The sequence below is a fragment of the Cebus imitator genome, unplaced genomic scaffold, assembly GCF_001604975.1.
Source record: "Cebus imitator isolate Cc_AM_T3 unplaced genomic scaffold, Cebus_imitator-1.0 Scaffold550, whole genome shotgun sequence".
NCBI lineage: Eukaryota > Metazoa > Chordata > Mammalia > Primates > Cebidae > Cebus > Cebus imitator.
Window position 1 is genome coordinate 559,412 of NW_016107865.1, and position 15,839 is coordinate 575,250.

At 39.4% G+C, this 15,839-nt stretch overlaps 1 long non-coding RNA gene across 1 annotated transcript in view; it reads left to right on the forward strand.

Annotated features, from left to right (window-relative positions):
• LOC119469030 overlaps positions 1-15,839 on the forward strand; it is a 123,690-nt gene that overhangs the window by 18,357 nt on the left and 89,494 nt on the right. The window lies entirely within an intron of this gene.

Sequence of the window (15,839 nt, forward strand, 5' to 3'; positions counted from 1 at the left end):
ACCCAGCTATTTTTTTTTTGTATTTTTAGTAGAGATGAGGTTTCACCATGTTGGCCAGGCCGGTTTCATACTCCTGACCTCAAGTGATCCACCCGCCTTGGCCTCCCGAAGTGCGAGGATTACAGGTGTGAGCCACAGTGCCTGGCCATGTTAGTCTTTTTTACACATTCCCCTCCATCTTTTCCTTTTCCTTTAAATGTATGGGCTTAAGAATCTGGGCCACTTGACCTGTGGTCTGAATCTTAGATTGCATGTGCGTGGTCATCTCCCATGTTCCTCTGACTTTTGTGATCCTGCAGATGGGCAGGTGGATTCAGAGGCTGGCTCACCTTTGGGCTTGAGCCTTGGTAAGATGCTAGGTGGTGAGGCTTCTTTCATCTCATAATCTCTATCTCTTTTATGTGCATGACGTTAGATGCCCGCTAACAGGCATCGCTTCTCGATGTCTAAATGCACTAACTCACTGCCTGTTACAAAAGGGTGATATTCTGAAGCAACAGTCTCTTTGTAATTTCATATGTTAGTTAGAATACATCTATAAGGAGAAGCTTTGTCGTGGCAGCAGGTCTTTAGCAAAAGGTAATTCTAAGCATCTTATGTGGTTTTGGATAGTCACACCCTCCTAAGGCTGACTCCTTAGTAGTTGCTGCTCTTAGAATCTTGCAGAGGCCAAACTGGCCCCAGGATTAGTGGCCCAGAACTACCTCTGCCACTGGCCACTTGTGGACTCATAATCAGAGTACCCCCTAACCCCCGCCTCCACCCCCACCACTCTCCTGGTGACCTACTCCTTATGGGGTGGGATAGCTGTTTCTGTCCATATGGAAGATTAGATACTCTATCTTCCACTTGAAAATGTTAGGCAAACCAACATCTTTAAAACATTTAATACTGAGCTTCTTTAAAAAACATCTGCAGAGGTCAAAACACAAGAAGGAAGCCGGAATCCTGTGAAGTAATACTAAGCGTTTCCGCTACAGACAGGAGACTTTCGGTTTCCTTTTTGATAGTTTCAGGGGAGGTCACGGGGTAGGCAATAAGGGTAGGGCATGCCCAATGGGTGAGTCTGTTAGGAGACTCTTCTGCAGAAGGATGAGAACCCAGCGGGCTACAATCTGATGGTAGGAGTGAGCAATAAATGAACCTAATATGCTGAAGAGGTTAGTAAGGAGACTTGCCTGTTTCAACCTTGGCACTGGATGGAAGGGAAGAAAAATATCTCCCATAAGAATTTGTAATGACAAGCTGGCTCTCTTAGAGTTGTGGTCCAAATTTATGTAATCTATGTAGTAAAAAAACAAAACCAACCCTCAAACAGATAATTATATTTAGAATGGTTTTGGGTTGAGCCTGGGTGCAGTGGCTCATGCCTGTAATCCCAGCACTTTGGGAGGCTGAGGCGGGCGGATCACCTGAGGTCAGGAGTTCGTGGCCAGCCTGGCCAACATGGTGAAACTGTGTCTCTACTAAAAATACAAAAATTAGCTGGGTGTGGTGGCACGCACCTGTAATCCCAGCTACTTGGGAGATTGAGGTGGGAGAATATTTGAACCCAGGAGGCAGAGAGTGTGCAGGCATCCCTTTGCTGTACTGATGAGCTGAGATTGTGCCACTGCACTCGGGGGAAAGAGCGAGACTTCAAACAAAAAAAAAAAAAAAAAAAAAGGTTCAGGGTTGATAGTGTCCTCAGGGAAATGGCAGAAGCAAACATAAAAACTTTCTGGAGGATTGCAAACTGAACAACCGTTTCAGAGATTTCCTATTGTGAATTTCTTTACTTTTAAGTAAGGAGAATTTTAGGGTCACAAAATTTAAAAAGAAAAAGGAAATGAGGCACCTGACTGAATGCTAGTTGGAAAAATTGATGTCAGAAACAGACTCTAAAGACTGAGCATTAAAATTATCAGATGTAAAGTATAAAATAGCCATATGTAATATGTCTAAATAAAAGCAACTTGAAAATATGATTGGGAAAGAGACTGTAAGGCATGACCAAGCAAATTTGCCAAAGGAATAAAATTTCTAGCAATAAAAAATTAATAATTGAAAATGAAAACTTCAAGGATAGATTAAATATCAGATTTTAGATGAAGCTGAGGAGAGAACTAGTGAATGGGAAAATAAATTCAAAGAAATTATCCATAATGCAGACCAGAGGGATAAAGACAGAAAAATGAGACAGGTAACAAGACCTAGAGGATAGGGAAGAGAGTCTAATAGGTGACCAGCAGAATTTCAGGAGACAATGTCAGTGAGGCAATGTTTAAAGAGACAATGGCTGAGAATTTTCCACATTTGATAAAAGTAGATTTCATCAGATATAGAAAGACCAAGAAATATCAAGTAGTATAGATAGAAATAAATCTACCAAGGCACACCATAAGCAAACCATGGAACAAGAGAACAAAGTTGAGATCTTACAAATAGCCATATTAAAATGAAACAGCAATTAGAGAAGGTTGAGTCTTAATTTTTTGTTTTTGTTTTGTTTTTTATTGAGATAGAGTCTCGCTCTGTCACCCAGGCTGGAGTGCAGTGGTGAGATCTTGGCTCACTGCATCCTCTGCCTCTTGGGTTCAAGCAATTCTCCCACCTCAGCCTCCCAGGTAGCTGGGATTACAGGCATGTGACACCACGCCCAGCTAATTTTTGTATTTTTAGTAGAGACAGGGTTTTACCACGTTGGCCAGGCTGATCTCAAACTCATGACCTCAAGTGATCCACCTGCCTCGTGCTCCCAAAGTGCTGGAATTACTGGTATGAGCCACTGTGCTTGGCCCAATTTTTTTGATACGTGATATTTATATATATTTACCAGGAACGTGTAATATTTTGTTATGCATGCAGACTGTGTAATGATCAAGTCAGTATTTAGGACATCCACTGCCTCAAGCATTTATCATTTCTAGGTGTTGAGAGTATTTTAAGTTTTCTAGTGACTTTGAAATATATAACACATTGTTGTTAACTCTAGTCACCCTACTCTGCTACAAACATTAGAATGTATTCCTACTATTTAACTGTATGTTCATACCCATAAACCTACCTCTCTTCATTTTCCTTGCCCCTATACCCTTCCCAGTCTCTGGCAACTATTATTCTTTCTGCCTTCACAAGATGAAATTTTTTTAGCTCCCACATGCATGAGTACATGTGATATTTGTCTCTCTGTGCTGGCTTATTTCACTTAATATGATGACTTCCAATTTCATCCATGTTGCTGCAAATGGCAGGATTCTTTTTCATGGCTAGACAGTATTCCATTGGGTATATATTACTGCATTTTTTTTACTCATTCATCTGTTGATGGACACATAGGTTGATTCCATATCTTTACTATTGGGTGTACAGGCATCATCTTTTTGATATACTGATTCCTTTTTCTTTGGTAAATACCCACTAGTGGGATTGCTGGATTATGTGATAGCTCTATTTTTAGGTTTTTTTTTTTTTTTTTTTTTTTTTTTTTTTTTTTTTTTTTTTTTTTTTTTTTTTTTTTAATACCCATACTGTTTTCCATAATGGCTACTTTATATACCCACCAACAGAGTATAAGAATCCCCTTTTCTCTGCTTTCTCCTCAGCATCTTTTCTGTCTTTTTGGTAATAGCTATTCTAACTGGGGCAAGATTATATTTCATTGTAGTTTTGATTTGCATTTCCCTCATGATTAGTGATGTTGAGGATTTTTAAATACACCTGTTGGCCATTTGTATGTCTTCTTTTGAGAAATGTCTATTCATGTCCTTTGCCCATTTTTAAATTTAGTTTTTTTTTTTTTCTCTTTTGCTGTTGAGTTCTTTGTATGTTTTGGATATTAGTCCCTTGTTGGATGAATAGTTTGCAAGTATTTTATCCCATTCAACAGGTTTTTTCTTCACTCTGTTGATTGCTTTTTTTGCTGTGCAGGAGCCTTTTAGTTTAATATAGTTTCATTTGTCTATATAGATATACATTTTGTTGCCTGTGCTTTTGAAGTCTTACTCATAAAATCTTTGCCTAGGTGAATTCTTAGTGTTTCCCTAAATTTTCTTCTAGTAGTTTTATAGTTTTGGATCTTAACATTTAAGTCCTTAATCAATTTTTGAGTTGATTTTTGTATATAGTGAGACAGAGGTTCAATTTTATTCTTCTGCATATGGATATTCAGTTTTGCCCACACTATTTATTGAAGAGACTGTCCTTTTTCCAGTGTATGTCCTTGTTGCCTTTGTCAAAAGTTAGTTGCATTTAAATACGTAAATTTATTTCTGGCATCTTGCTTCTGTTTCATTGATCTGTGTGTCTATTTTTATATCACTATCATGCTGTTTTGTTTATTATAGCCTTGTAATATATTTTGGAGTTAGATAATGTGATGCCTTCAATGTTGTTCTTTTTCCTCAGGATTGCTTTGGCTATTTGGGCTCTTTTAGGGTTCCATATAAATTTTAAAATTGTTTTTTCTGTTTCTGTGAAAAATGTTATCAGTGTTTTTATAGGGATTACATTGAATCTGTAGATTACTTTGGCTAGTATGATCATTTTAACAATATGAATTCTTATCCATGAGCATTGGATTTCTTTGCATTTGTGTCCTCTTTAATTTCTTTCATTAGTGTTTTATAGTTTTCCTTGTGGAGGTCTTTTACCTCCTTGGATAAATTTATTCCTAGGTTTTTTTTTTTTTTTTTTTGGTAGCCGTTGTAAATGGAGTTGTCATCTTGCTTTTCTTTTTCAGCTAGTTTGTTATTGGTATATAGATATGCAACTGATTTTAGATGTTTATTTTTGTATTCTACAACTTTACTGAATTAATTTATTAGATTGATGAGTTTTTTTGGTAGAGTCTTTAGGTTTTTCTAAATAGAAAATCATGCCATCTGCAGTGAGGGAACATTTGACTTCCTTGTTTTGTATTTGGATGCCTTTTATTTATTTCTCTTGCCTGATTGCTTAGGACTTCCAGTACTATGTTTGATAAGGGTGGTGAAAATGGACATCGTTGTCTTATTGCAGTTCTTAAAGGAAAGGCTTTGAGCTTTTCCCACTAAGCATGATGTTAGCTGTGGATTTGTGTCTTTGTTATGATGAGATGTGTTCTTTCTATGCCTAGCTTGTTGGGCTTTTATCAAAAAGAGATGTTGAATGTTATCAAATTCTTTTTCTGTGTCTTTTGAGATGATTGGATGGTTTTTGTTTTTGATTCTATTGATAAATCATGTTGAGCCATCCCTTGCATCCCTGGGATATTTCCTGTTTGATCATGGTGTATTATCTTTTTGATGTGCTGTTGGTTTCATTTTGCTAGTATTTTGGTGAGGATTTTTGTCTCTGTGTTCATCAAGGATATTGGCCTATAGTTTCCTTTTTTTCTGTTCTTGTCCGGTTTTGGTATCAGGATGATGCTGGGATCATAGAATGAGTTAGGGATAATTCCCTTCTCTTCAACTTTCTGGAAGTTTGAGGAAAATTGGTGTTAGTTATTCTTTATAAGTTTGGTAGAGTGGCAGTGAAACTATCCAGCCCTGAGCTTTTTCTTTGTTGGGAGACTTTTTATTACTGATTTAATCTCTTTACTTATTATTGGTCTATTAAGTTTTCTATTTAAGAAGACTGGTTCTTAATAGCAGAAATGGAAACCAGTAAACAGTAGCATAATAGCTTCAATTCAATAATAGAAAATAACTTCAAACCATAATTCCATACTCACACCATATTTCTCAAAATTAAGAGATTTTTAGAAAAACCAAATTTGAGCATTTACCGATAGACCTTTACCAGAAGAAAATTCAAGGATGAACTTCTGGAAAAAAGAGAAGGTTCCAGAAAGGTAAAAAAGAATGATGAACACAGACACTGGTAAATGTGTGGATATCTGTAAACTAACATGGACCCTGTAACATAATGATATTAATAAGTCTGTATTTGTGGAGGCAAAACAAAATAGGCCCAAAATACTGAACAAAAATAGCATATAAGTTATTACTGTTACAATTAGTGAAAACATATTCTATCCTTCTAGTATTGTTTGGGAGGATGGTAAGGATGTTGATTAAATTTAGTCTTTATAAGAATATGCATCTTAAAACATCTGGGAGTGAAACAAGAGGAGGGGAGAGAAAATGAGCACAACAATCAGTAGATCAGTAGAAACCTACAGTCAGTAATCTATAGTAGGGATCTGTAGAAAATGAGAACTAAGATGGTAAAATAAATGGAGACTTACCTTTAATCTCAATGAAGGTAAATGGACCACAATCTAGTTACAAGGTAAGAATGTCAGATTGGATTTAAAATAAGTAAAACTATGCCATTAAATTAGGCATAAGGATACAAAAAGGTGTAAAGTCAAAGGATAGAAAATCTGGTAACTGCATAATAATTAAAGATAGACTTTACTGGAAAGTTATAATAATTCAAAACTTGTATGTATCTAATAATGCAGTATCACCATATTTTAAGCAAAATGACAAATCTACCAGGAGAAAGTGACAAATCCATCATTATAGGACAAGATTTTAAGCAGACAAAAATCAGTGAGATATAGGAGATTTGAACAGCACAATTAGCACACACTACATAAACAACATATATAAACAGTTGGAGAATATACATCTTTTGCTAGTACATATAAAATATTAATAAAATTGTCCACATGCTAGATCACAAATCTAGCTTCTACAAATTTTGAAAATTCAGTATTGTACAGAACATATTCTCTGACAACAATCCAATTGTGAGATATAAATATCTAAAACTAAAAAAATCCTCTTTATCATTCAGTGCTCAAATCCAAAAATCACTGTAACTATATTGAGCAGAAAAGGTCTTCATACTAGGAATCAGGTGATTACAAAATTGTTGGGAGGTACGGAGAATTGAACTTTAGGTGGGGTTTATAGAGATGGTGCCCAGAGTAATATCCCAAGGATACTGCCTTGGACCCTGCCAGGGTGGGAGGATGGGAACCAGGGCGTTGTGCAGGTTTCCTGTGGCAGCTGTGGTGATACTGGGAACTGTTGTGTTGAACAGGCCACCAGGCTGTGATCCAGGCATCTCAGTCTGTTTGGGCTGCTCTCACAAAATACCTTAGACTGGGTAATTTATAAACAACAGAAATTTATTGCTCACTGTTCTGGAGTCTGGAAAGTCCAAGATCAAAGCACCAGAAGAGTCTGTGTCTGGTGAGGGCCTGTTTCATAAGTGACACCTTTCCATGATGTCCTCATATGGTGGAAGACTCTTTTCTTAGGTTTTTTTTTTTTTTTTTNTTTTTTTTTTTTTTTCTTTGAGATGGGGTCTTGCTCTGTTGCCTGGGCTGGAGTGCACTGGTGTGATCACAGCTCACTGCAGCCTCAACCTCCTTTCCTTAAGCTGTCTTCTCACCTCAGCCTCCCAAGTAGCTGGGACTACAGAAGCACACCTCCACGCCCAGCAAGTTTTTGTATTTTTTGTAAAGACACGGTTTCACTGTGTTGTCCAGGTTGGTTTTAAACTCCTAGGCTCAAGTGATCCTCCTGCCTCAGCCTCCCAAAGTTCTGGGATTACAGATGTGAAGCTTACCACTGCACATGGTAAGCCTCTTTTTTAAGGGCACTAATCCTATCTGTGAGTGTGGAATCCTCATGACATAATCACCTCCCAAAGACTCCTACCTCTTAACACTTGCTTTAGAGGATAGATGTCAATGTATGAGTTGGAGGGGATATGAACATTCAGGTCAGGTCATAGCCCAGGGATCAGGAAGCAGCCCCTGCTGCCATCACAGCTTCCCCACCCCGCAAAGCCAGTGCCTGTGCATGAGAACTCTGAGTTCAGTGCTGCTACCATCGAAACCAACTCTTCGACGCTCAAAAAACCCAGAGAGACTAGACATGGAGTGCTGTGGAAGAAAAACAAAACATTCCATGACCTTGCCTGTCAGCAGGAAGAGGATGTTTACTTCTGTTCCTCCTTTAAAATCATGGGCAGGTGCGTCCAAAAGAAGAACCTAATTCACATTCAGAACTGTAACTGCAGGGGAGTCTGACATATAAAGTTTTTCACTTTTTGGACTCTGTAGTACTTCTGTAGTGTAGAAAGAGGATAAATGCCAGTTTACCAAATCCATCACACCTCATGGGTCAAAGGAAAAAATTCCTATGTAAATTTAAATATTTTAAAGTTGAACAATAACATACAACATATCGAAACTGGTGAGGCACAGCTAAAATGGCACCCAGAAATGAATAGTTCAAGTGGTTATATCAGAAAAGAAAGGCTTAACATCAGTGAACTAAGATTCCAACTTAAAAAAAGGTAAGAATAAACCTGGCATATCATACCCAAAGCAAAAGGGCAGTTTAGAAATAATAAGAGCAGTATATTGACACAGGAAGGAAAGATGCAGTAGAGAAGATCAACAAAACCAATAACTGGTTCATAGAAAAAAAGCAATAAAATAGACTTCAGGCAAAATCGCCCATAAAGAAGAGAAAAGACATAAATAACAAGAATAGGAAGGAAAAGGGAAATAAGACGGCAGATGCTGCACACATTACAATAGTAAAAGGAAATTATGAACAACTTTTTGCCAAGAAATTGGAAGGCTTAGATTAAATTATTACATTCCTAGAAAAATACAACTCAACTGACTCAAGGATAAGTAGAAAAATGAATAGTTTTGTGCTCCTCACCAGACTGGATTAGTTGTTAATGGCATCCCTTGAAGAAGACACCAAGTTCAGAAGGTTTTATAGGTGACTTTCACCAAACTCAAAAAGAGTAGAAAAGATTAGATCTGCTTATAAGCAAACCCTTTCAGGGAACTTATTTTGAAAAGAGCTGGAATTTTAATAGAATTCTCCCTATTTTTAAACGTTGGCAATTATTTAAACGTTTTTGTCAGTGCAGGCAAAACACAATATGTCTGCAGGATGGCTTCAGCCCATAGTCTGACAGTTTGCAACCCCTGATCTATACCTTACAAAGGAGAGCTGATCCAAATCATAGTGCAATTAACCGGAATGATTTAGGTCTAACGTTAAGAAAATTTGCTGATGGAATTATGAGACACTGATATGCATTTCCAGAGTGGCTGTGGAAATAGTCTCTGAAGGCTAAAAATTATAGCTGACTGAAGTACTTCTAATAAGACTCACGTGCAGCCCTGCCTGGAGGCGGAGGGATGGACCACATGATCTTTCTGGGTTGTTTCCTGAACTCTTAGAGTCTTTCTCATAAACACAGTGTTCTCAATGCATCCCTTCTGTGTTACCATCTGATCCAATAGTAAACAGTAATTTGATGCTTCCTCCAGACAGTCTTGCTTCAGGAAAAAAGGGTTATGATATTTAGACCCAATTTGGGGCTGAGAATCTTTCACAGCATACAATTACTTACATATATTTTATGAGGAGAGTTAATATAGTGTAGTGATTAATAGCATGGGCTTTGGATCCAAATTCTCTTAATTCGATCTTGCTTCTGTCACTTCATAGCTACATGGCTTTTCCATACCTCCATTTCCTCAATGGTGAAATGGGAATAACAATCCCTGTTTTAAGGGCATTCACATTCTAGTTGTAGGAGACAGACAATTTTAAAAAAAGTGCTGAAGGTGGTAGCTCACATCTGTAATCCCAGCACTTTGGTAGCTGAGATGGGAGGATTGCTTGAGCCCAGGAGTTTGAGATCAACCTGGGAAACATTGCAAAACCCCATCTCTACAAAAAATACAAAAATCAGCCAGGCATGGTGATGTGTGCCTGTAGTCCCAGCTACTTGGGAGGCTGAGGTGGGGGAATAAGCTTGAGCCCTGAAGTGAGAGGAGACCCAGGCTACAGTGAGCTGAGGTTGCACTACTGCCCTCCAGCCCGGCCGAGAGCAAAACCCTATCTCAAAAAAATAAAAAATAAAAATAAAGATGCATAGTATATATCAGCTAGCAAACTCTCTTTCCCCATCCTTGAATCTGGCCTTGGCCATGTGATTGGTGTGGCTAATAGCATGGGGCAAAAGTGCTCGTTCTCCAGTCCTGAGTCTGATTCTCAAGTGTTGGTGTTTTCCCATTGCCTTCTTGCACTTCTGTTATTGCAGTGACTAGTTTGCTAATCCCAAAGGAATGGAAAGATAGGTGGAGCTGAGCTACGTTCTGCCTAGAGAATTCAGTCCCTAGCTGCCTACAGATGTATGAATGAGTCCAACAGAGACCAACTGAACTGCCCAGCCCTGCCTGGCCTAGACTAGCCACCTCCCCAGCTGACTGGCAGATGGAGAATTAACAGATTTCTGTTGTTTTAAGCCATGGGGTTCTGGATGTCTTTTTTATGCAGCCATAGCTGACTTATATAAACAGCTGAGATTTATCAAGGTCTACTTTATGCCCAGGACTCTTCAATTTTACAACAGTCTTGGGGTAGGTACAGGGCATGCTAATTTAATTAAAATATAATTAATGGAAATTTGATATGGTGCATAAAGATATTAATAAAATCTTGCCTTGTGTGCAAAGTTTGAAATGAGGCAAATTTCTATTATACATCTCACCTCCTCCCATCACTCCCCACCCCCAACCAAATCTTGTCAAGAATCGTGGAACATCAAGGTTATGTGACTGGTTGTAACCAGGCTGACTGGTTGAGTGCATTGTAAATGGTGCCTGCGTGTCAGGAGAAATGTTTGATATGTTTTGTCTGGATTAGCTTAAATTACTGCATTTTGTATAATGAGAAGTCTCTATTGAATTTTTCATATAAAAAGAGCAACCACTTTGAACTATCGTTATTAGCGCCAATGAACAGACAAGGGAAGTGAGATGAGATACAGAGAGGTTAAGATGGTGTGCTTAGTAAATGCATACTGCCTTCTGGAATGATGGACAGTGTTGGAAGTTAGAGAAATCCCAAATGCCTAAAATGGTTTTTCTTCATCACAGGACATAGTTCAGGAATATCGAGTGGCTGCAGGGGATTCGAATCAGTTCTTCATTCAGGCTGAGAGGGTCAGCCCAGGTTTACCAGACCATGTGCCCTCTGCTTTCTGTCTTCATATTCTTGAATTTCTAGTGATTCAGGTATTGATTTTGCATATTCTCCCTGGCCTTTGATATTTTCAACCTTACATTTAACACTGCTAGTAATGTGATTGTTCTCTGATCCCTGTGTCCATGACTTTTAAGCATTTCCTATTTGATTAATGTGCTTTGCTAATTTGGATTTAAAAGAAAATCATCCATCTCTGTCTTCATTGTTTTTTTCAGCAATGTTCTCACCTCTGCCCTGTCTCATAGAAACTGGGCCTAAATGGGAATTAGGTCATTCCCATACCCTCAGTGGGCTCTCTTGGTGCGGGAATAAATTCGTGGCCCTTGTTGCCCTCTAGTGGCCTCCTGATTTACTGCTTCATGTATTGGGACCAACAGTTTTAAAGGATATGGTTCATAACTGCATTTCATCTCTCACTGGATTCAGCCTCCTTCATGATCATAAGTTATGTATTTGAGGAACGCATAGACATTTTAAAGATTTGAGGCAAATTGATAAAAATTATTTCAGAGAACCCCAGGAAAGTTCTACTCTAACGTTTTGACTTACAGTTGAGCCCTGTGCTAACGAATAATTTTCCTCTCAGTGTTAATCAGAAACCAATGAGTAAGGCAGTCAACAAACATTTACAGAACACATATTAAGTACTGCACACTCTTTTAGATGCTGGGATACAGGCGGAAAAAGTGTCAAGCTCTTGTGTTGCTTTTTAAAACTATTCTGCTATTATCATTATTTTAAAAAGCTAATAAAGAAACAGTCAACCCACTTTACATGACTTAATGTGAAGGGGAAAAGTTCATGTTGATTTTTCTAACTGCAAGTGAATCTACACCACTTTTTATAGTCCTGGCTTGGTTAGTTATAATATGATTAGAGAAGTCACCAATAATTGGTTAAATAATGTAAGATTTATGGTAACCAAATTTTCCATAACAAATGTACAATGAGAAAATTCAATTTATCCAGCAAAAAGTAAAACAAGTGTCATAGTCTCTAGGTTAAGGCTTATATAAAGTAAACCATGGCAGTTAACATAGAATTTCGCAAGAATTCCTGTGGCAAATGAAGCACCCAGTTTGATGATCTGGCTTGAAAGGGCCTTTACTCCAACTTGGCTAAGATGCATTTTTTTAGTTTCTGTGAGACGAGCTAGCCTTGGTATTCTCAAAGCATTTGTGATGATAGTATTTTCTTTTTTTTTATGTTTCTTCATGATCATTTTTGAAACACGTAGTTTCTGATTTCAAGTTCAGTCTTACCCAAGACTGAAAAAAAGCCCTGCAGTGCATTGCTTTCTATTTTGACGTATAATGCCGATGGCCAAAGCTGCTGCTATTAAGATGCTTACCTTCTTGTTGGGGAGAGCACCCGTGATCGGGTAAATAAATAAGCCAGGGGAGCAGTGCCTGGGTGAAAGTCAGACTGGGCTAAATGTCACAGTTCTCTCTGGCTCTATCCCTAGATCTTTGGGCTTCCAGGGAGAATATTCAAAACACGACTTAATTTAATACCTGCTGTGGTACTGCACCAGCTGTTAAATCTTCACAGGTATCCTGGCCCTTCTGGTTTCACCTGGCCTCGGGCCCTGGAGGCATTGGAAATGTCCTGGCTGGTGTTAGTGGCAGGGTTTTGGCGGGGAGGGGTCACTTCCTCTTGCCATGCTGAAGGCATGCGACCAACCTCCCTCCAGGAGCTCAGTGCTTAGGACAGGTCTCCTTCTAGAAGTCAGCGCCTTTGGAGGAGTTTCCCTCTGTCTGTCCAGAAGAGGGTGAAGGGGGAGTTTGTGGAGATGTTGAACATCTACTTTAGGTAGTTACCCTCTCTCAGGCTCCTCCCATGAAGAGCTACATGCAATGAAGCAAGTCCAGGTTTTGTGGGTGATACAGTTTGGCTCTGTGTCCCCACCCAAATCTCATGTTCAATTGTAATTCTCAGTGTTGGAGGTGGGGTCTTGTGGGAGGCAATGGGATCATGGAGGTGTTTCTTGTAAATGGTTTAGCACCATCCTCTTGCTACTGTCATCATGATAGTGAGTTCTGGTGGGATCTGGTGATTTAAAGGTGTGTGACACCTCCTGCCTTGCTCTCTTTGCTCTTTCTTCCATCATGTGAAACATCTGCTCGCCTTTCACCTTCTGCCATGACCGGAAGCTTCCTGAGGCCTCCCTAGAAGCAGAAACCTCTATGCTTCCTGTGCAGCCTGCAGAACCATAAGCCAATTAAACCTCTTTTCTTATACATTCCCCAGTCTCAGGTATTTCTTATAGCAATGCGATAATGGACTATTAGTCCGGTGGGGCCTGAGGTTGACATAATTGTGTGTGTGTCAGTGATCTGTAAGCAAAAGAGCACAAAATTAGGAAGGAAAACTAGATACAAAAGGGAAAATTTATTTAGAATAAAACAGAAGTCATCAGAAATAAATTTTTTTTTTTTGAGATGGACTCTCACTCTGTTGCCAGGCTGGAGTATAGTGATGTGATCCCGGGTCACTGCAATCTCTGCCTCCCTGATCTAAGCAATTTGTCTGCTTCAGCCTCCTGAGTAGTTGGGATTACAGGTGCATACCACCACACTCAGCTAATTTTTGTATTTTTAGTAGAGATGGGGTTTCACCATGTTGGCCAGAATGGTCTTGATCTCCTGACCTTGTGATCCACCCACCTCGGCTTCCCAAAGAGTTGGGATTACAGGCATGAGCCACTGTGCCTGGCCTAGAAATTAATTTTTTTAAGCTAACAAATGCCTGAAATGTCACAGAGTTGGGTTGCCTTTCTTGGTGGCTAGGAGAAATAGAACTGAAAGAGAAGGATGGCGGTCAGAGAATTAGCAATGCCAGAGAACAGTGAGAGTGCTAGGCGTGAGTGAGCCAGGCGTCGGAGAGTGGCTGTGAGAGGAACACGTTCCCTTCAACTCTTGGAGCACTGGTCCTCGACTGGCAAAAGCATCACCTGGAAACGGGTTCAAAATGCAGATTCTAGGTTCTTACCCCAGACCAACCAAATCAGAAACTCAGGGATGGGTTTCAACAGGCCATCTGCGTTTCAGCAAGTCCCCCCAGATGATTTGGAAGCATACTCAAGTTTGACAACCCCTGCTATAGAGGAAAGTGGAACACTGCTGTGCATGTGAGCATCTTCTGTTAAAAATATAATCACTGGCCAGGTGTGGTGGCCCATACCTGTAATCTTAGCACTTCGGGAGGCTAAGGTGTGGGAGGGTTGTTTAAGCCCAGGAGTTCAAGATTGGTCTGGGCAACGTAGTGAGACCCTATTTCTACAAAAAAGAAAAAAAATTAGCTGGACATGGTAGGGTGCACCTGTGGTCCCAGCAACTCAGGAGACTGAGGTAGGCGAATCTCTTGAGCCCAGGAGATTGAGGCTACAGCGAGCCAAGATCATGCCACTGCACTCCAGCCTGAGCAACAGAGTGAGACCCTGTCTCAAAAAAAAAAAAAAAAAAAAGCGTCTGGAATTTTTAAAAATAATGTATTTTATGAGGTGAGTGTAGTGGTTCTCTCAGCTACTTGGGAGGCTGAGGAAGGAGAATCACTTGAGTCCAGCAGTTTGTGGCTGCAGTGTGCTAAGATTGCACTTGTGAATAGCCACTGTACTCTAGCCTGGGCAATACAGTAAGACACTGTCTTTAAATCAGATACACACACACACACACACACACACACACACACACACACACACACATTTAGGCATTACATACACAGATGATCTCTTTTATAAAGCAAACCAAGTCATCCAGCTTTCATGTTGTGATTGAGTATCTGAGAGATAAGTGGTATCATCCACCATGATTGGGTGCTAAAGAGAATACATTTTAAGGCTGGGTATAGAAGGGAGAATTTTCAAATCTCAGTGTTATCCATAGTATAGTTTACTAATTAGCCAGAGATACATGATAGGTTGTTTTTCTTCTACACTTATGCAAGTGATTGTTAAAATTTTGCATCATTTATAAACAACCACAACAAAGTTGGGGTAGAAATTTATTTTGTTGTTTGCCATTAACTGAGCTAACTTATTTTTCTTTTAACTTCCAATTTTTTTCCAGCTTTTCCTTCTGTGTTCATGGTTGGGGTGTTAATAGCATGTCTAAGCTAATTGCACTCCTGATGGTCTAATTCTAGTCACTGTCATTTTTGGCAGGAAAGCTCTGCATTTGGCATGCTCTCACACTGCACACAGGCATGCTAAATTAGCTGAGAAGAATCTGAGAATGTTAGATTTTTATAACTAGGCAGAATAAGCCCAAAAATACCATCAAGGATTGTACAGAACAGTTAAGGATTCTGCTTGGTAGGCACTGGGCATAGAACCGCCAAAAAATAAATAATAATTTTTAAAAACCTAAAAAACAATTGTGTTCACTCCAAGGAAAGCTTGTCTGATGACCTCTCTCTTGCTGCTCTTGTGTTATTGGTGATGATGTTTGCCTTCAGGGTGCATATTAATGTTTTAGTAAAGGGCTCTTTGGGCTACACATGACATGACAGAAACCCAACTTGGACTGATTTTTACAAAGTGAGAATGTATTACCTCTCATAACTGAGCAGAACAGGAGAAATCTAGTTTCAGGCATGGCTGGCTTCAGGGGCTCAAGTGATATTGTGTTAGGCAGTCTCTAAAATCGGTTTCAAGGATCCTGGCCTCTCAGTACTGATGCCCTGTGTAATCCCATCCCCTTGAGTGTAGTCGGACCTAAGATTTGCTTCTAACAAATAGAACACAATGATGGGATGTCATTTATGAGATTAGGTTGCAGAGGGACTGTGACCTGAGCTTTGCATGCCGTTGCTTGCTCTGCTTCTCACAAAGCC